Raw genomic sequence first — 23431 nt, forward strand, 5'->3', positions numbered from 1 at the left:
AATTGTAATCTCAATGTACCGATCACCTTCTGGAAGTTTTGACACCTTCTTGGACGCTCTCGAGGAAGAATTTAACAAAAATTAATAAAAAGAAAAGAATAATCCTTGGTGGAGACTTTAATGTTCACTTTGGGTCAACCAATACACAAAAAACTCGATTGCTGGAACTTACCGTCAGTTTTGGGCTCCAGCATGTAATACATGGACCCACTCGAGGTACATCTTGTTTGGACAATGTTTTTCTAAGCGATAACGTTATTTTGGGTTCTGCCCAGGTAGTAGAGATGGCGTTGTCTTACCATAAAGGACAATTGGTTGGGATCTCCTTCGATGGGGCGCAATCGGGAACTGGACCAGAAAAAAGGGTATGTAGACCATTAACACAAAGGGGTATTAATTTATTTTACAATCTTTTAGAACAAGTATCCTGGGATATCATTGGTCAGAGCAACATGAGTATAGATCCTAAATTTAATAAATTCATGGATATCATAAACAATACCTACCTCAGTTCCTTTCCAGAAAAGTCATTTACTGGTAACCCAAATCAGGCTTACAACAATGCATGGTTTAATGGTGAATTAAGAGCTAAAAGAGATTTTATTCATTTTCTTGAGAAGCTGAAACAACATATATATATATATATATATATATTGAAACACAATATCAATGTTTCTAAAGAACTAAAGAACTGTAAAAAATTGTATAAACAGGAAATACGTAACGGAAAAATTAATTTTAATAACAATTTGATATCCAATTCTACTAATCCAGCAAGAAGTGCTTGGAATATAATAAATTCTCAAAGAGGCAAAAGTACAAGTAGGCCTACACTTGGAAACTGTACTATAACTCCAGATATTTTCAATCAATATTTTGCTAATGTTGCTCTTGATCTGGTACGTGAAATCCCAGTATCAGATTCAAACCCATTGGATAACCTTGCTAATATAGTGCGGCCCCAGACTAGTTTTGAGTTTACAGAGGCTACTAACAATGAGATCAGAGACATTGCAAATTGCTTAAAAAACAAAATAAGTCGGGACTCTGCTGGTATGAACGTTAGACTATTAAAATCAATAAAAAACATTATAATAGATCCGCTAACTAAATTAATGAACATGTGTTTTAGAGAAAATATTTTTCCATCCGTTTTAAAAAAAGGTACAATTATTCCAATCTACAAGAAAGGAGATAAGAGTCTGCCATCCAACTACAGACCTATCTCTATCTTACCGATCATTTCTAAAATTGTTTAGCGTTGTATGGTAAATAGAATCGTAAACTTTTTTGAGAACCAGAATCTTTTTAATGAATTCCAATTCGGGTTTAGAAAGAACAGAAACACAGTCCAGGCAGTCTCGGCTCTAGTCTCGGATATCTTGGAGACTTTCAATTGCAAGAAATTCGATACAGTGTTGTTCTGTGACCTGAGCAAGGCCTTCGACTGTGTGGACCATGGTATCCTCCTTAAAAAGATCATAGCATATAATTTTTCGCCTAAGAGTGTGGAACTGCTGAGGTCTTACTTAGAAAATAGATGTCAAAAGGTAAGGGTGGGGGTGTGGTGTCTGGGGAGACTGTTGTAAACATTGGGGTTCCTCAGGGCTCCATACTCGGCCCGGTTTTCTTCCTAATCTATATAAATGATTTACCAGCAAGTGATACTTCAGCAAGTTTTACTTTGTTCGCAGACGACACTACAATTGCCTGTAAGGGTGAAACACTCGAGGAATTTTTGGAGGGTTCCGGGAGAGCGCGGTCGAGGACTGGTGATTGGTTTCATGCGAACAAATTAGTGTTAAATACAGAAAAAACCAAACAAGTAATATTCTTTATGAGAAACACTCACGTTTCCAGGGAACAGGTAAAATTCCTCGGGGTTTGTCTGGATCCGAGGCTTCAGTGGGGCGGGCACGTTGACGCGGTTTGTGGGAGACTGGGCAGTGGCCTATTCCTTCTGCGAAATTTAGCTAACAATGTGTCCCAAAACACAATGAAGCTCGCTTACTTCGCCTTTATCCATAGTCATATTTCATATGCCATCCAAGTATGGGGTCACTCTCTGAAACCCATAGGGTTTTTAGATTACAGAGAAGGGCCGTAAGGCTGCTGGCCGGTCTTGGGTACAGAGAGGATTGTCGGACCGCTTTCCGGGTTCTGGGAATACTGACATTGCCATCTCTTTATATTTATCGCAACCTACTAGATTTAAGGAATAAAATAGACTCATGCACAACTCACAGCGAAGTTCATGACTATAATACACGAAACAAAAAATAACATTTAACAGAATACTGGCGTCTAAGAAGGTGTCAGGATGGTTCGGGGTATTGGTCTATCAAATTTTATAACAAACTGCCTGTATGTTTCAAAAATTTATCCAACAAGGATTTTAAAATTAAATTGAGGACATTTTTAACTGAAAATGCGTTCTACTCGCAAGACGAGTATCTTTCTTTCAGTTTCTGTAGCTATGATATCTTTTAATGTGTTTGTGCTTTGAGAATGTTAATGTGTAAATCTTAACTGTAATGTCCTATATTTATTGTATATATATAACATATTTACCTCATTTTACTTTTTTACTTTGTATCCTGCAAGGCTTGATAACATTGACGATTGTAAACCTTAATGGTAATTCACATGAATAAAGAATTTTGAATTTTTATATAATATTGTTGGCCGAAACGTTTGTCTATAGACTAAATAAATGTTTCTAATTTATTTATTTTGAATTTGTTTATCTTATTGTTGCACCCAAATTTCTCTTGGACCATCATATAAAAAAATAAGTATGCTCTTACTTTTTCCTTAGAACAAAATAATGTAAAGTTTATATCCAAACAGATTTATAATGGCGCTTTACACTCATCCGAAATTACCGGAACTTCTGTACGGTCCAATTTATGTTCTTGGCGAGCTCTCTTTTATGTAAGTTTTTACAATTTAATTAACCCTTAACCTTGGGACTTTCGCGAAAGGTCTAGAAATTAACGGGCACGTGCATCGACTAATTTTGCGGAACTTTCCGCGAAACTACTTCCGAAGTGAGGATGTAGAACTTTAACGAATGCTCCTTGAAAGTTATAGAATTTGCTTTCGGAGCAGATTGGGAAACTTAAGGTTGCTAGCCGAATTTTCAATTTTTTTACTAATAAAAATGGAAGAGATGAAAAGAAAGTTTGAATCTGGGATTTCGGCAGCAATTAAAGTTTGCGTCAGAAATAACTCAGATTGTTTACATTTAAAAAAGCCCGAGGGGCAAACCGCTGCCAAAAATGGTGTATATTAAATACCAATTTTGGGAAAAAAGCACCAAAAATACCAAATTATTTCCAAAAAAATACCAAATTAGAACCAAAAATACCAAATAAGTACCAAAGTCTGTCTTAAGCAACATGTTTAAAAATTTGTTTGCTGGCATTGATACTGGCCTCGATTCTGGCTTATTCTCATCAGGTTCATTCCCGGGTTCATTTAGACAAACCATCATCGTTTCCTTAAGAGCTTTCGATATTACATTTCTCCATTTTCCTTAAGAGCAAAATTTATTTTCTCTAATATCGAAATAAAGTTTGTTATAAGAGGTTGATTATACTGAAACTTTTCAATTTTTCTTTTATTCCTTTGCGAGCGGCTGTATTTTGTAGACTTCCAAATTGAATCATTGCTTGTTGACGGTAAGGTTGAAGCGGCAGCTGATAAAGGGGTAACATCGGGGAGATAATTATTATTGCTTGTGGATGGTATGGCTAAAGTGGCGGCTGATAAGGGTAGTTCCGAGGCTCGTTTAGTTGGGGGGATAATTACGCAGTCTAGTATTTTTACATTAGGATTTCTATGATTACAGGGAGCTTCACATATTAGATTAGGGGGTACAATTTTGCTACATGAGGGTTTACATGCCTCAGTAATTTCCTCGGTATTTTCCATAGAAGGCTCGGTAGAAGGCTTTTTTAGAAATGAAGTTATTTTTGGTTGTGCCTCAGAGGTATTTGAAGAATTATTGCTTACCTCTGATTTAACCTTGAATTTAACACTGCGATTATTACTAATTTTTGGTATAAATAATCTATTTGTTATATCAAAATGCTTTATCAAGTGTGTTTGAATATTTGAGCTTACCCAGCGTGCCTTTGTAACTCTTGTTTTTGTGGTTTTTGTAGGAGGATGATATTTTATTTGTAAAGTTACTTGCTTTTTACAAAAGCAGGTTATTTTGCATATTAAAGTCGATCCCGAGTCTACCTCGAAGTTTACAGTAGAATTTGGAAGTAAAATTGATGTGCTAAAAATAATGCTATTAAACAGACTATTGCAGTTTAGAGTGCTCCAGAGTTCATCACCAATTTTTGACTTTAACCATTACTTTAGAATTTTAGAAACTATATTATTTTCTTGGGTATAATCAGTTTCCAAAACATGTAGAGTGGTATCTTCTGAAAGACTTCCAGAACTAATTGATTTTGTCAAAGCACCTTTAGATTCCAGATATTTCTCAGTGTTAGCTTTAGATGTACTTGGGGCTAGAAATATAGATATTTTTCAGTATTAGCTTTAGATGCAAATGGGCTAGAAATAATGCAATCAGCTTCCCGGCCGTCGTCGCCACGTGCGTCTAATCCAGCGTTGCCAGATGTCCAACAACATACATGTTTAATACCAAATAAAACCAGTTTATTACCAAATAATACCAGTATATTACCAAATAATACCAAATTAGTACCAAAAATACCAAATTAGTACCAAAAATACCAAATTAGTACCAAAAAATACCAGTATTATCAAGTGCCTGTACAATAAATACCACCAGCGGTTTGCCCCTCGAAAAAACCGGAGAATATCGAGAAAGATACCGCCTAATCCCTTTTTATTATGGTCGGATTTGTTCAAATGTTTAACTACGTTTTAATTTTTTTAATTTTATTTTAACTTAAGTTATTTTTCAATGGTTTCATTATTTATTTTTACTGAATAAACATTTTAAATTACAACCAATGCACACCATAACTCGTATTCTAGCTTAATTACTGATGATGAGCAGAGAAGTCTTTAGTATAACGGGAGCCACGGGCCTGAGACAGCGAAGGGGCCCCTCGGATCTTGGAGGACTTACAAAATCGCGATATTTTGTCGCGGCATTTCCCTGGAAGCATTTTTAATAAAAAAATATTTAAAATTTTTGGACGAAAAAAACTACCTGTTAAAAAAATTTGTACCGCCTAAAAGTCAAATTTAGTGATTATCACAGCCCCTGTGACATAAAGAAAAGTGTGCATCTACATGTGTCATCTATTGTGTGTCATCTATTTCAAAAATTAAATTGTTCAAATGTCATATAATAATGGAGGTAGCTGTCATGGAATTGAGCGATTAAAAAATTATCATAAATATTTTTTTTCAAATAGAAACCCACTTTTTTTATTTCACTAATGAAAAGGTTTTCCAATTCGTTACGTTTTAACTAGACATATTCCTATACCTAAAATAAATCGTTTTTAAGTTATTTAAGATTTAGTTTGAAAACCTATATTTTTCTTGATTTTATCTCGCTTCCTTTGACATTAAGTGTCAAACAATCAGAAAATTTATTTCCATCTATCAGAAAATTAATTATTTGAATTTCCTATATTATAACTACTGCTGCTTAAAAGTTTAAAAAGTGTATTTATATAAATATATGATAGTGGTAATCTCGCCGATTTGCCAATATATCCAGTTTTCCAAATAATATCGAAACCGCGTAAATCGGGGTCGCGTAAAGCGGGGTAGGAATAATATGCGTATGAGGCAAAGAAAATAAAGTCCTCCTACTCTGGGTGCGTGCTCACCAAGGGATAAAAGGCAATGCAAAAGCAAATGATCTAGCTAGAGAAGGAGCGAACACTAACTGGACCAGAACCGTTTTGTTTTCCAAACGAGAACCAACTGAAAGCGGAATTGAAGAATCTGGAAGACTCCATCCGTAACTTGAGAAAAATCAAAGGTTTTCCTTGATTTAAGTAAAAACAATCTTCGGATTGTCACGGGGTTTCTAACAGGACACTATCAACGAACACCTCAGTAGGCTGAAGCTGAGAAACAACGGCGAGTGCAGATTCTGTGGGAAAAATGGGGAAACAACAGAACACCTTATCACTGAGTGCACCGAGACGACGACTATTCGTGCCATGAACTTTGGTATGGCTGACGTCGAGGATGGAGAGCTGGCCTCTGTGGAGCCGTCTCAGATACTGGCTTGTGTTAAAGCCCTGAGACTGTATGATGAGTTACAACTCGTTATAACTCAAGAAAGGGGATTAACTTGCCTCCTAAACATTCTACATTCTACAAAGCGGGGTATTTTTGTACTCAGTTTCAGCAAATCAAGATGCTATTTTATTAGAAAACTATAAAATAATAACTTGTCTATTTTCTAAATAAATTAGGTTTATAATATTTGAACATTTTTTACGAAAATCGTGTTATTAAATATATCTCTGTTAAATAAATATAAATTATTTATATTTATTTAGCATATCTACTTAATGACTAGAGACAAACATGTCATTCAAAACGTTATACCAAGTATATTTTTAATAAAATAAATAAAGGTAGATTCCTTACGAAATGTATAAAACTATTTTTACCAATTCCGAACGAATAGAGAGTCGGAACAATAGCAAAACGCGATCAGACTGTACGTGCCTTTGAGGAAATATTCTAAAAATTTAATATAGTCGGATCGTTTTTAAGAATACTTGTTTCACCCGACCAATAGAAACAGTAGGAAATGAAACAGAGAAGCATTCCACCTCATAGAATAAGTAATCTAAAAGTACTGAAAATTCCTATGTTAAATATTGCCAGAACTGAAAGTTCGCACCATATTTTTATATGGGGGTTTACTGCTAGTTCATCAATTTTTAAACTTCTAAATTTAAATGTGTATTTAAACATTTTGAAAAATAAAGTTGATATGTAGAGGATGGGTCAAATTAGACGCTTTTAAAAGGAAACACACTTTTTCATAGGAGATAAATGAAAACCAATATCGGTGTCTGGAGCTCATTATTTACCAAAAATATGATCGTCAAAACCGCACATCGATATCTGTTACCCTTTCGGAGTGTTTTTCAAAAATGTGCATTTTTAACGAATCGCTGTAACTTTTTTCCATGGAAATGTTTGTATTTTTATGAAAATATTTTCAAAGCACCTTTTTACGTGGGGTTTAAGTATATTTTTTTTAAATTAATAATTTAAGTGTTATCAACAGAAAAATTAACTCTTTATTGGCGACATCCTGTATATTTTTAATTAACTGAAAAGGACTTAAAATTATCTTTCCAAAAATATAGAACACTTGCTATTTTGTGATAGTCTTCTTCGTAATACAGAATTATTAAAAGTTTGTCACTTTTAACTAGTAGGCTTTAGACCCCTTATTGATGATCTGTCCCTAATGGAACTCGAAAACATTTTTTTCAAGCAAAACGGGGCACCGCCTAAGAAGGCTGAAGTTATCATAAAAATTTTGCAGCCAATTTCGAGAATAATCGAATAGCTAACCAAGATTGCAGCCGTTGGCCATCGAGGTCGCCGGACTTGGCGCCTATGAATTTTTATCTTTGCTGAAGAATAAAGGTTCTTATTTTGAAATTGCCTCTATAATCTAGACAATACTTAGAAGCTCTTAGCGGCAATGCAGGGTATATTTCACCCTCACACAGTTAACGAATTCAGCGAGAAATGTTCAAAAACGGTCCCGTGTGTCCATAGCAGAAGACGGTCGACATGTCCTGTAGCAAAATCTGATGTCATGGTTTGCTATTTGTTTTTATTGTTATTAGATATAGTTTAAATATGTTAATGTTGTTTAATAGAGTTCAAATTATTATAGAATTCTGCATCTCTCATTGCAAATATTATTTTCATTTTAATTGCTGCTCACAGCTAGATTTTTTTTGCATTACAACCGTGGCCGTTTAAAGCCTACACTTATTCAAAGTGGGCGAATTTTTAAAAACTCTTTATCTAGAAGGAGTCGAGTAAAAAAGGGTGCTATATTTTTGGAAAGGTAATTTTAAATTATCTTCAATTAGTTAAAAATATACAGGGTGTCCCATATAAAAAATTAAATATTCTGTTGATAATTCTTAAATTATTAATTTTAAAAATATTAATTAAACCATTAAATTCTACTTAAAAAGGTGCCTTGGAAATATTTTCCGAAGCAAAACAGTAGTTACAGGGATTTGTTAAAAATGCAAATTTTTGAAAAACACCCCGTAACATCGAATGGTAACAGATATCGATGTGCGGTTTGCACCATTATATTTTTGATAAAAATTTAGCTCCAGACACCGATGTTAGTTTTCGTCTATCTCTTATAGAAAAAGGTGTTTCCTTTTAAAAACGTCCAATAATTTGGCCCACCCTGTACAAATAAAATACTATATACTACATACGATATTTTTGATATAATATTTCACAAAACATTTTTCTCTATTTTTTATAGAACTAATAAAATTTTCGCATTAATAAAAAGTGTACAGAAATCAAAGCCGATATTGTTGTTCATCTTTTGTTCCCAGTTCAAACATGTACACAAACCCCCGTAAAGGCAAAAGCTAATAAAATAAAAACCAAATTTCACAGAGTCAAGAGCACGCCCACCGACATAGGCAATCCCGAACCAGAGCCAGTCATAAAAAGCAATAAGGCGAATGGTTTCACCTTTGAAAATAAAATCAAATTTCATAGCCACTGGTCAGATTGAATCTTAGCTTCTGCCCAGCCAAACTGCGAACCGATCATCGGGAAAGCATTTTCGAGGCCTGCCTTTGAAAATTCTTGTGTTGTTTGCTCATTCGGCATTCTCATTCTCGATGAAGGAAGAAAAGGTGGAATAGAGGAAGATAAAACTGTAAATGGAATGTTAAAACAAAGGACTAAAGCTTACAGGGGTGGTAATGTTGTGTACAACTTACTGTGGCACTGTTTTATAGATATTACATGTGATTGAAACTTGTTTCTGATTATTTTCCATCTCTTATTCCATTAATACTTCGATCCTGATCTCGATCTTAGGAATTATTATGTATTATAAAAAAAATGTTGTCAAGTTACCCCAGAAATGACAATCCTTTGTGACATTTCAAATGTAAAATATGTGGTGAATGCCATCAATATAAGGTAACTTGACTTCTTTTTTTCGATCATATGGTACATTTCAATATAATACAACATTAATCAAAAATACAATTTATTCGACACGTGTTTATTACATGGTACACTAAAAAAATATAAAAAAATATCGAAAAAAAATTATTGATACATTATAGTATTTTTAATAAAAAACTTGTAAAAAGATATTCTTGCATAGTTTCACAAAAAAATGTAATTTTGCAAAACAGTTATTAATATTAAATGATTACTACTATACGATATTATTTTCCCAATGAGTTTTGTGAGTTTAAAAATTAAATTTAAATTGCCACAGCACGTGACTTCTTGTACAGCTGAGGCAAATTAAGTAATCGATTGAAAACGTAGTTAGAAGAAAGACAGAAGTGTCTAGCCCCAGCAAGCAACTATTAAGCTTGACCAATCAGGTTGGTTAGCGTGGTTATTTGGAGGGTGATAATTCATTTGTGTTTGTCAAAAACTCTAACGTGATTGGTCGAGCTTAATAGTTGCCTGCTGGGGCTAGACACAAGTAAGAAAGACGAAGAACATTTTAATCGAAGCAGTTTTTTGAACAGGTATGAGTCTCAGCGCGAGGGTGATTAGTGTTTTTATAATTTGAGGGTAATTATATTATATTAATTATGTATATATGTAGTTTCTATAAATATAAAGCCGGTCCTCTTTCTCGGAAAACAAAATCTCCATATATTATAATTATCTGCAATTTAATTTTAGCGATTTTTCTTTATATCAACATATCTCTAAGTATTATTTATTCTTTCGGACTGTGTTACCGAGGAAAAATTTAATAGAGGACGGGATTATCCCTATACATCCATAGTATCTAAGTTGATAAGTTGATTGTTTTGATTATATACCTTTTTCTTCCATGTTTTTTTATTTTGCCTAATGGCAATTTTGTTTCTATTTTGGTTAGGCGCAGAATTCCAGTAAGGTTCTTCTAGACAAGAAGATATGCAATGTGTATCTTACATACATATGTTCTGTTTTGTGACTTTTTATTAACCTTTTTAATAAATATTATAGTTATAAACACATTATAATTGTAACGTTCAATAAAATTCATTATACACTCATCGGCAAAAGTCTTGCACCACCCAGACAAATTTCTTTGCATAGCATATTGTTGTGGCTATTGCTGTCCTCCATTCGCGAATTTCATGTTCCAGAGCTTTACGCCCTGGGCTACTCGAGATCAGTCTTCTAAAAGGCCTGGTGCCTCCATATGGTGCGGAACAGTTCATGAAAAGTTCTGAACTTTATGACTCAATTGAATGGAGTGAGAGTATCGCGTTCTTGAACAGTTCAGAGCTGCAGAAACGCGTGAATGGAGGACAGTATATGTGTACAAATACCTTAATATGTGTCTACAAAAAATAGGTCATAAAAGCAATGATAGAAAACTTTATCGATGGAATGTGTATGGTTTTGCTATTTGCGGTCAAATTTTGTTTCTTAGTTCGAGTTCAATCTTGTAGTAAGTGTGTGAAAGGCGACAAAAATGCCAGGGCACAAAATTTCTGCCTTCGATAGGGCCCGAATTATCGCTTTGCATGAACAAGGTCTCAGCAGGCATCAAATTGCTGATCGTTTAAATTTAGTGCGAAGTACTGTAAGCCGAATTATACAACGATATATGGACACCGGAAATGTAAGATCTCGTTCTAGGTTGGGCCGTCCAAGGGTAACGACTGAAGGACAGGATCGCTACTTGGCTCAATTTACCAGAAGAAATCGGTCAGTTCCAATTCGAGAGCTACCATTTCCAACCGACTCCAGGCGACTTTCTAATGCTGGATTGCGGCGTAGACGTCCATTGCGAGTCCCTCTATTAACTTTACATCATAGGCAAAGGGGGCTACAGTTGGCTAGAGAACACCAGAACTGGTTATTACCTCAGTGGAGAAACGTAATTTTCACTGACGAAACCAGGATAGGTTTGATCAGTGATGACTATCGTCAGTGAGTGAGGCAGGGAGGCAGTATCGCTTGAATACATCCCTTGCTGTTGCTCCTTATCAAGGAGGAACTGAGATGTTCTGGGGTGGCATCATGTACAATAGGCGAACGGAGCTCATTCATATTCCTGAGGCGATGAACGCCCATTTGTATGTGGAAACTGTAATCAGACCAATAATTTATCCACTGCGAGAAGAAATCGACAATAATTTTATTATCATGGATGATAACGCTCGTCCTCACAAAGCTAGGATGGTCCAGGAATCATTAAATGAAGGGGAAATAACTCGTGTCTGAACTGGCCTCCACTCTCCCCCGACATGAATCCTATTGAATATGTCTGGGACTACATCATCAGAGCTGTATTTCGCAGAAATAACCCATCAACAAATCACCAGGAGTTGATCATTGCCGCTCAAGAGGAATGGCAGAAATTACCTCAAGAAACCATAAACAACCTTATAGTGGGGTGCGCCGACGACTTGATGCACTCATAACAAATCGAGGAGGCAATACTTTATATTAGTAACCTTACTTTTGTCAAAATTTATTATTTATTTATTTATTTTCTCTTTTTTGTCAAACATTTTTGTTCATGGAATTTGCATTTTTTTTGTATTTTGGCAAAATATATTATTAAACTTGGTGATTTTTTTTTGACTTTAGCATCTATTGATTTGCATGAAAAATTAGTTTGAAATTTAATTTTTTATTAAAATAGTAAGGGGGTGCAAGACTTTTGCCGATGAGGTTAATAAAATATTTGTTGTCACTCCAGAGTAATAGAAAAAGAAATTGGCGATTTTAAAAAATAAATTTACAATGAATAAGTAAGTTTATTAGGAGATACACGTTTTTTACATAAATTCACAAAGAATATTGATGAAAGATATAATATTATAACATATTTACATACATGCCACAAATTAGCCATACAGCGATTTTACAAACAACTTAAAAACGGACTGTAAATTTACTACAATAGTCTTTGGCACGAAATAACCCTCAATATTGTGATTAAATTCACAAATTAGTTTTTTCAGTGTGGTCCAGTTTATGAATTAAATCAGTTTTAATTTTGTGAGCTCAAAAATTGAATAATCAGTATAATTCTAAAAGGCAGACATGTTAAAAGTAGAATTGAAAATCGTTAAGTTATAATCTCAAAAAAATATTTCTGAAAAAATTAAAATTGCAATTTTTATTTAATTCAGCATATTCATAAACAGATATATTATCCTTCTGGCACGGCACTGGGCATGTTATCAACTGACTACAATTAAGTCTTTAAGTAAAAATGTTTTTTGGCATTTTTATTTTGGTAGCAGACATAAATATTTTCCTATTTTTTAATAAGCCGTGATTATTTAAATATAAACAAATATATCCTTGTAAAAAAGAAAATGAATAAAAAATTCCAATTACACTCTAAAACTGATAAATTGTCTGGTTTACACACGAGCATACTCTTTCATGATTATTTTGTTGGCTCAATTCTTCTCTCGTTTCTAACTACCTTCCTTGTTTTGCCCTGTCAAACACTTTTATTTCAACCCTAGCCCGTATTTATTGCTTAGGGGATGTTTATTTCTTTGTAGAATGGACCTTTGTCTCGCCCTACCGGAACTTTCTAGACGAATTATTAGCATTGTATTATTAGCTTTTACTCACATGACAGAAAGTGAGAATTTGTATTAAATCGAAGATTTCCTGTAGAGTTTGCTATGTTATATGTGGTTAGTTGATCGCCCAAATATATTTTATAAAATAAATTACGAGTAGAGCAGCTTATTTATAGAGAAAATTAAATAAGTCAGAAAAATTAATTAGTTACAGTTCATTCACAGCGTTGCCTACTTTGACGTATTTTCTTTTAATCAAAATATTTTAGGTAACAAACATAAATTATTAATCTATATCTATATAAGATATAAAATCCTTAAGTGACTGACATACTGATTAATCACGATCCTGCTCAAACCACTCAACGTAAGAAGCTCAATTTTGGCATACAGGTTGACTCTAGGGTGTAGAGGTTCGATAAGAAGGGATTTTTCGAAATTCCAGTTCCAAGAGGGTGAAACCACTCCTCAAATATTACAATATTTTTTATTTAAAAAACGAAAAATTTCTTGTTTCGAAATTTTTTTTTCGAAAAATCTGGTCATTGATTAATCACGATCCTGCTTAAAGCGCTTGACGTAAAAAGCTGATTTTTGGAAAACAGATTGACTTTAGGGTGTAGAGTTTCAATAAAAAGGAATTTTTCTAAACTCGAATTCTAAAGGTGCGTATTCATTATCCGAACGAACGAACGAACGAATGTTCGCTAGTGGTATGGACGGGGACCGTACGATAGGACCGCACGAGAAGACCGGAGGCATTTATTGGCGAACGCCTTTGATGTACCGACTCGAAACGGATGGTCGAGCGAACGAACGAACGAATGTTCGCTAGTGGTATGGACGGGGACCGTACGATAGGACCGCACGAGAAGACCGGAAGCATTTGTTGGCGAACGCCTTTAATGTACCGACTCGAAACGGATGGTCGAGCGAACGAACGAACGAACGGCCGCATGCGTTCGGTCCCCGTATAAAAAAAAATACCGCACTTTCATTCGTTCGTTCGTTCGTTCGGATAATGAATACGCACCTTAAGGTGGTGAAACTATCCCTCAAATATTAAAATATTTTTTATTTATTAACCGGTGCGTTTTTCGGAAAAACTCTTAAACACGTATATTTTATTTTGTTGTTTTACATATTTTAAGATTTTTTATAAATTTATACAGAGTGTTTCATAAAATATGACCATTGAGTAATCACGATTCTGCTTAAACTGCTTGACGTTTAAAGCTGATTTTTGGCAAACGGATTCACTGTGGGGTGTAGAGGTTCGATAAGGAGGGGTTTCTCGAATCTCAAATTCCAAGAGGGTGAAAACGCCCCCAAAATATTACAATATTTGTTATTTAAAAAACAGTTAGTCTTTCGGAAAACGCTTGGACAAGCATAATTTATTTGTTTTTTTTACATGTTTTGAGTTTTTTTAAAAAAATCATACAGGGTGTTGTTGGGTAATTTCTTAACCACGATTCTGCTTAAACTGCTTGGCGTAAAAAGCTTATTTTTGACAAACGGATTTTTCGAAAGTCAAATTCCAACGAGATGAAACTACCCCTCAAATATTACCAAGTTATATAATAATATCGCCATATTGTTTTTTCTCATGCTGATATAAATGTGAGAAAATTTTATCAAGTTTGTATGTTAATGGAAATTCTTGCTTTGTTTTATCATCACCATTACAAATGATTAATTCGACGCGAACGAAGTCGCTGCTACACGCTAGTTATAAATATATAACAGATATAATAATATATATAACAGTTACATACAGTTATATTTACAGATATCACTCCGACTGCCTCAGCTGAGATTGTCCTGTAGGCCCTAGTTACTCTAATGGACATTAGCCTCTGAACTCTGGTGAGTTTCCTGGTAAGTACTTTATTCTTCGTTGCGTTATTCACACTGCTGCAGCATAGAGTATCTGGGATTGCATTACACATGCTAGTGTTTTCCTTTTCGATTCGCTTGGACCAGCTATATTTTTGGCATAAGTCTGGAAACGTCCTTATCAAAGAAAGAGTCAACACATACAACGGACGCGAATTCCCTAATGACCAAGTGGCAGGAGCGCTGGAGGACTAGTACAAAAGGCCGATGGACATATAGGATCATCACAAACATTAGCAACTGGCAGAATAGGCGCTACGGGGAGGTCGACTACTATCACACTCAGGCCCTCTCAGCGGCTTGCGGCTGCTTCAATGCATTTGTAGATACTGTGAAGCAATAGATGATGCTGAACACACGATTTTGCCTGTCCTAAATGACACGACGCAAGAGAGATATATGAGAAGTAACTGGGGTGGCGGTTTACTTTGGAGAACTTTGCCTTGGACAGCATGGGACAAGAAAATGACTGGAAGATGAGCTATAATGTTGTACGGACTATCATTAGGACCAAGGAACAGGAAATGAGAACATCGGGACAAGTAGAATAGTAATCCAGCTATCACGTTGAAGTAATGCGAGAGCAGTTCCAGCGCAAAGGCATTGGCAAAGGGGGGTTTTTAGTCGGTAAAAACCCGACACGGCCTACGACCATCCAACATCGGGTGTCTTTTGGACATTTTCCCCTCCATAAAAAAAAATATATTTACAGCAACAAAACTAACCTTCTTAACAGCACTTAAGGGACATAAAGGGCCATTACTACCGCTTTCCCGTTCCAAATATTCTAATAAAGTTGCGATGAGTTTTTTACGACCATTAAGCTTGTACACTTCGCACTAAAAGAGGTTCTAAAAAGAACAATGTTCGACTGCAAGGTCTGCTAGTAAACATTTTTAAGCTTAAATTATCACAACACAATTTATATAAATCAAAAACTCGTAATTCAAAACTAAAGTGTCCAAACAATGTCAGGATATAAAAAAATAAATATGGCAACTTCACATTTTTTACAAAAGTGTTACCACCTGAATCCCTAGCGGGAAATTTAAGTTCCAGTTAATCAGTCCGGCGCCGAACATTTCCAGGGTGGGCAACAATGATTTTAAAAATCGCGCCCTCGTTTACGTAACTAAAAGTTTAACTGGTATCAAATATAGATATATTTTTTGTAGGTATAAAAGTAGTAATCAATGTTTCATAAGAACGAAAACTCTTGTGAACCAGTGGCGTGCATATAACGTACGCAAAAAGGCTAACCACAGACAAAATCATAATTTTTTTTGATATCATTAGGCTATAACCAATTACTAATCCAACAAATCTTCGTATTAAGCAAGCAAATCTTATATATATTGAAGAGAGTAACTAAAATATAAATTATAAATTTAAATAATTTTCAATTACTGCTGTTATCGCACAATTCAAATACAATATTTTCCATAAAGGCGCTCCATATGATTTACGCATAATCTACGGATTGATTAACTTTATATTGTCTCTGATATGTTAATAAAGGCTGTGCAGACCGCAATGACTGGAAGGCTAATGTGTAAGAATGAGTGATGTGTATAGAAAAAAGAATCAGAGGTTGATTTAATTTTATCGCTGTGGACCGCCATCCTGTGCAGTGATAAATCTTAATTTTTTTCACTTTAGAGTAAAAAATCATTTTAGAGTAAAAAAAGTATAATGATTACTCAATTATTACTTATGCTTGTTATTTTATTATTTTGCCATTATATGTACGCCACTTTTGTGAACGTAAAAGAGGTGATAAAAATATTAAATGAAATTAATAAAAACTGATTTAATTTAGTTAATTTCATCTGTATCTTCAAAATTTCTATAATACCTGACATAGTTCTATCTAATTTTCTAAAATGTCGCCGCAATTATTGATTGGGTAAAGTATTTCCATAACTCTGCGGCACTTTCTCTAAGTTGCAAAGTTTCACTGTCCCCAGAAAGTTCAAGTTTCGAAACCCTTCGGGAACTCCACCCTCAGAATATTTGGTTTGACTTCAATAAGAAATTATATAACTGACTTTCATTTTCCTCTATCGGAGCTAGCTGGTTTGGCAACTAAGTTACCTTAGTTTGTGTTATATCTCCAGTAAATAAAAAACTTATCTATATTACATAAAAAAGGGCATACAATGTTTAATTTATAAGCAATATACAGGGTGTCCCATTTTGGTTGAAATCATACGGTATCTCCGCTATTATTAAAGATAGGAGGATGCGGTTTGCACAAACCTGTTCCACTTTTTTGTCAAATGGAAGATGCTGTAAACAACATTTTCATAGCCCTCTTCGTTTCTGAGCTACAGGGTCTCTTTTGAAAATTTTGCAATTTACGACACCCCTTATATCTTTGTTATTGTTAAAGGTATCGAGAAGGTGAAAACTGTTTATTGTAGAACTATTTACGTAGTAATACAGTAGGCGTGGTCTGTTATTCTACGAAAATAATATTTTTAAAGATATGAACTAAAGTTATGTTTTCTGTATATTTGTAAATTGTATCTCGCTTGCCATAAGCTTTTCAAAAACATATATCACTCTATATTTATTTTCACTATTTACTGCAATATTTAAAAGTTTTTATTAAAAGATCATATTTATTAGTAGAACATAATTGATAAATAAAATAAACTAAAGAATTATTAAAAGTATATCGCTATCTGTCTTTTGTTTAATTTTGGGAGCTTCTAATAATTTCTTTATCCTCTCTCGATACTTAACTCTCTACCGGCACCGGCATTTGTAAATCTTGGAAGCTATCGTACCTGAACTTTTAGATATTCCATTTTAGCTAATTTACGTGAAATATACCTTCAGCAAAATAGGCATTCCCCTTATAACTTTGAAAATATTAGAATTTTAACTTTAGTTTAGTTAAATTATTATTTTTCAAATCAATGAATTGGAACCAATGGACTCATATGATAGCCTCCCTGATTTCCGGATTTGTCCGTTCTAAATTTCTGATTTTGGGGATTTTTGAAATATGAAATATACCTATCATGGCAACTTCAACAATGTCGAGTACCTGGAAAATGCTTTAATAATGCAAGTTTTAAGATATTTGCAAACCTATCCCGTAATAATAAATTTTCTAATAAAAAAATACAATATTCAGAAATTCAGTGCTACCAGTTCGAAAGTAAAATATATCGGTCCCAAATAAAATATTAATATGTGTATGACTATTTCAGTAAATACCATTTTGATTTTTTTTGTTATTTATCACGACCTACTAATAAGTAAATGATATATGTATTTTAAACATTGCAGTAAAGAGTAAAAATAAATATAGAGTGATATATATATATATATATATATATATATATAATGGAAAATAAATTTCTTGCAGTTTTTAGGTATATAATAAAATTATATAAGAGTTTCTTGCCTTGAACTGCTAATATAGAAATTAATTCCACGCTGTGTTCGACATAATGTGGATCAACCTGCTCTACTACCGGTTTCAGGGTGTCCTACCCATCATAGGTGAGCTTGGGTATTTCAACAATATGTCGAGCACAATTTTATATATATAAACACGACTTGTCGTAAAGTAGCGGTAAGATATTAAGTCCCGCATCGCGAGATAGCGGCCTGCGTGCAATGGTAGTACTTTCGTACCACCGAGGCACAACTATCGATAGTAAATAAAGGCTTTTTTCGGCTAGCCCAAATTATATAATGGAAAATAAACGCAGGCCGCTATCTCGCGATGCGGGACTTAATATCTTACCGCTACTTTACGACAAGTCGTGTTTATATACTCTCCGCTTTATGCTCGACATATTGTGAAAAGCAAGCTCACTTTGATGATGTAAATACAGTCGATCAAGTAACCTAATCTTCTATTATTTCAGAACACAGCGTGGATTTAATTTCTTATATTAGCAGTTCAATTTTATTACTTTTATAATTTTAAAGCCGAAAAAGCATTTATTTACTATCGATAATAATAATCAATAATAACGAAAGTATTAAACATTTACTATGGATATTATCTCAGATGGAACGAAAGTACAGTACCATCGGGACTTAATATCTTACCGCTACTTTACGACAAGTCGTGTTTATATACTCTGCGCTGTGCTCGACATATTGTGGAAATACCCAAGCTCACCTGATGATGGGGTAGGGCCCCGAGAAACCGGTAGTGAGAGCAGGTTGATCCACATTATGTCGAAACAACGTGGAATACAAATTAATATATTAGCTTGTTCAAGGCAAAGAAACTCTTATATAATTTTTATTATATATATATATATATATATATATATATATATATATATATATATATATATATATATATATATATATATCAGTGTGACCCACTCAAGACCGGACAACTCAACCCTCCATAAAATCTGTGTTTATAGTCCGATTTTGATGATTTTTAAGATGTCAAATATAAAGTTTCAAAAAATGTACTTTGGGATCAATGTCATGTTATTTCACAAAAACAAACCTACTTAATAAAGTTTTTATGGTGAAAATTTGCAAAATCATATTAGCGATTTTTTTCAAAAGATATTTATTCAGCATCCCCAAAACAGTTCTGTACCAAATTTCGTTTAAAAATATCAATTATTAATAATTCTGCAGTTAAAAACTTAAATAATTCCCTATTTTTGCCAATTTAACGATGAGTTATCAAGTAACCCTTAATAAAAATAATCCATGACAACGAGGTTTGTCGAAACAATGATAAATATTTTACAAGCAACACAATAACCGAATAATAAGTTAAACATATTCAAATAATTCTAGTTTCTTCTACTAGCCCTCCATTCAGTTCAATACATTTGTCGCATCTTTTCTTAGATTAACAGTTACATTCCTAAGCTGCTGTGGTGTAATATTTGCAGAAGCCTCTGTAATTCTAATACGTAATTCATCTACAGATTGAGGTCTAGACTTGTAAACTTGTTGCTTTAAGAAACCCCAAAGAAAAAAATCAAGGGGTGTTAGGTCCGGGGATCTCGGTGGCCACTCAATTAGCGGGCTATTTCGACCTATCCACTTATTTTCAAAATTTTCATTTAACCATTCCCTGACAACTGCCGCGTTATGCACAGGTGATCCGTCCAATTGAAATTTTAAATTCAAACGGGTTTGGCATGGTAAATTATGTATTGCATCCCAAAAGTCATTAATCAGAAAATTCAAAAACGTTGGACTATTCAAATTTCTCTCAAAAAAATATGGACCAATGATTCTATCATCAAGTATGCCACACCACACATTTAATTTCTGAGAATACTGTCTTCTTGTATTGATCACCCATTCAGGGTTTTCGACTGCCCAGAATCGCGAATTTTGAGAGGATACTACTCCGTTTGTACTAAATGTTGCCTCATCACTAAATAAAATTTCTTTTAAGAAATTTCTATTATTTAAATACTCTGCTTGAGCCCATAAGCAGAATTCAATCGTCTAACATCATCTCCGTTTTCCAAAGTGTGTAAAATCTTTGGTTTAAAGGGTTTAACTTTATTAGTTCGCAAACATCTCCTAATATTTTCCCTTGGTATATCCAAATCAACACTGGCGCCTCTAATGCTTGCACGAGGATTGTTACGAAAATATTCTAATATTTCCTCATTCCGCCTATTTATTCAATGTTCCGGCCTTCTGTTTTTTAGTAAGTATTTTGACACACAACCAGTTTCATTAAAAACTCTATTTATTCGTTGAACCGTGCTTCTACTTACTGCAGGTCTGTCGGGATGTCTGTTGTTAAATTCTCTGGCAGCTTCTCCTGCTTGAAGATAGTTATCACCCACTAAACGAATCATTTCAATTTTATCCCTAATATTTAATTGTTCCATAATGCAAATAATATTTCTTGATACAACACTTTTCTGCGTGCTATTAAATTAATATTCAATTCTACGCTGCAAGAATTGACAGCTAATAAAACCCATTGTTGTGGATTGTTTTTTTCAAGGGTTACGTTATAACTCATCGTTAAATTGGCAAAAATAGGGAATTATTTAATTTAACTGCAGAATTATTAATAATTAATATTTTTAAACGAAATTTGGTACAGAACTGTTTTGAGGGATGCCGAATGTAGGGGTGTACTCAAATTTTTTGAAAAAAAATCGCTAATATGATTTTGCAAATTTTTCACCACAAAAACTTTATTAAGTAGGCCTTGTTTTTTGTGAAATAACATGACATTGAGCTCTAAAGTACATTTTTTGAAACTTTATATTTGAAAAAAAAATCATCAAAATCGGACTATAAACACAGATTTTATGGAGGGTGCCCGGTCTTGAGTAGGTCACACTGTATATATATATATATATATATATATATATATATATATATATAATATATATATATATATATATATATATATATATATATATATATCTATATATATATATCTTGACATTTTCCGGAAAATGTTGAAAAACTTTTGAGTGCCACTGTTCACTCTCCGGAAATTCGTTTACCGTGCATAGAGAGAATCTCGGAGAGAATGCACTGCCACTTCATACTATACCCACATTCTGCATGTTTATAAGTTCACAGTAATTTTAATGGGCTACAATATAGTCGTAATCATAATCATAATCATAATTTTAGTCTTAAGCATAAGCGCAGTTACAATCTGTAAAACTTTTTTTGGAAAATAAGTTCGTCATAATAATGCTTTTATTTATTCACTATTCTAATAAACAATATGCATTCCTTCGGAAACTCTCTATTTATTTATTTGGTAATGCTGAAACACTCTATTTGAAAGTCGATTAGAGAAAACAGTATTATTCATTGGCAAGCGATGTGAATATTTGTGATCAGGTAAAATTGTGATGTAAGAGGAGGCTTGGCTCGGCAGGCGGCAGGTCATTTGTCAGTCGTTGATAGGCCGGCCGGCTGTAGATAGTGTTGTGTTTTTGTCAGAGAGCTGACAAATGGAGGTTGCGAGTCTTTTGACTAATATAGTTGCAAGTCGTTTGATTGTAAGCCCAACGGGGTCGTTTGACCACGGTAAGAAAAAACTCTCGTGACGTCTTGCCTTCGAGTTGGTCTTGAGAGTTTGAGGTCTCCAGTAGCTTATTCGATTGGGATGCGAATCTGTTTAGCGGCAGAATTGCGTCCGGGGAAGCCCTCTATACTATTTCAGCTGACACTAGCTAGTTGTTGAAGATTATTAACCAATAGATCCAATAATATTTGAATTAGATGGAAGATATGGAATGTGATATATTGAATAGAATATCAGTGATGTCAGTGGCTAGGGGGCGGAGTACCCCCGGGTGAGTCTTACTATTTAACTATCAATTTTATCCAGATCAGTAAATGTTTGTTTTGTTATTTTCATGTACAATGAGAGAGTGCTTGCCAATGACCAATTAAATGGATATTTGAGGTGAATTTGCATTGTGAGACCCGGTTGAGTAAGCCCCAAAAATACCGATTTTACAAATCACAATTTAAATATGCGTTTATACAACATAGTCGCATTCATAACTTTGAATGTAAATACAGTCGATAAAGTAACCTAATTTTTCTAATTTTTCTTCAACTAGGAACACTAAAAAACTTAAAATTTTACACTGCGATTAAACTTTAATTCTGCTTCACTTCGTGCCAACGTTGCCATTAAACATTAAAATAAAAAAAAATAATGCTCCATAACCGATTTTTGTCGTAATCACAATTAAAAAAGTTATAATTTACGAACTTCAAGGTTTTTAAATTATGCTTATGATTACGACTGCGATGTACATATAAACGGTCGTATCTAAAATAATGGTTTTAACTTTTATGATTGTGACTAAAATTGTGATTATGATCACAATTTTAGTCACAATCATAAACGTATAAGAAAATAACGTATTTACAATTAAGTTGTATAAATCCGCCATAAGTTTCTATAGAAAAATACGAAAACTAAATGTATTCATATTAGTGGACATTGCTATGCAAATTTTAGGAAAACGCGCAATGTTTTAAGTACTTTTTACAGTTGAATAGGCTGAAAAAAATAAATTATTAGAGCTTCCTTTTTCGCCATATTAGGAAATTTTTTCAATCGTTTCAATCGACAATTATAATCTTTAAATATTAAGTTAGAGCTTACCGTTTTGATGAAAATTGATCAGTGTTTTTATCCAATATATACTATTACACATATACTTGAAATATCTATTAATCTGAACATCACAATTCTATCGCTTGCAAAATATTATTTAAAATGTTTCACATAATAATTAAACATTAAACTCACAAATACAACAAAAAGTGTTAAAAAACTTGCTTTAATAACTACTTAAAACCTCTACTGAACTCTCCCACAAAAGAAAACTAATGATTTTACACCAATACTTTAAGCGATACACATGGGCGCCGGACAGGGGGGGCAAGAGGGGGCATTTGCCCCCTCCTGGATCACTGAAACAATAAAAATAAAAGCTGTCTTCTTACATCCATCTGTAAAAAAAATAATCATTATTATGAAATTGTTAGGTGTTACCTGTAAAATAATAAAAAATGTGGTAATTATTGTGAAAACTGGAAATCGTCCGATTTTCACCAAAACTGGTATACACACTATTTTGAGGTCGTAGATTACGAATCTATTTTTTTCTTGGCGGTCTCTTACCGTTTTTCAGAAAAACGAAAAATTATTTCAACATTGAATTTTTCTTAATTTCGGCCCTATAAAGTAATAATTTCACTATATTTTCATTATATTATAGTTTATCTAAAAGCCA

The sequence above is a fragment of the Sitophilus oryzae genome, unplaced genomic scaffold (genome assembly GCF_002938485.1).
Source record: "Sitophilus oryzae breed Bouriz unplaced genomic scaffold, Soryzae_2.0 scaffold_1111_pilon_pilon, whole genome shotgun sequence".
Classification (NCBI taxonomy): Eukaryota; Metazoa; Arthropoda; class Insecta; order Coleoptera; family Curculionidae; genus Sitophilus; species Sitophilus oryzae.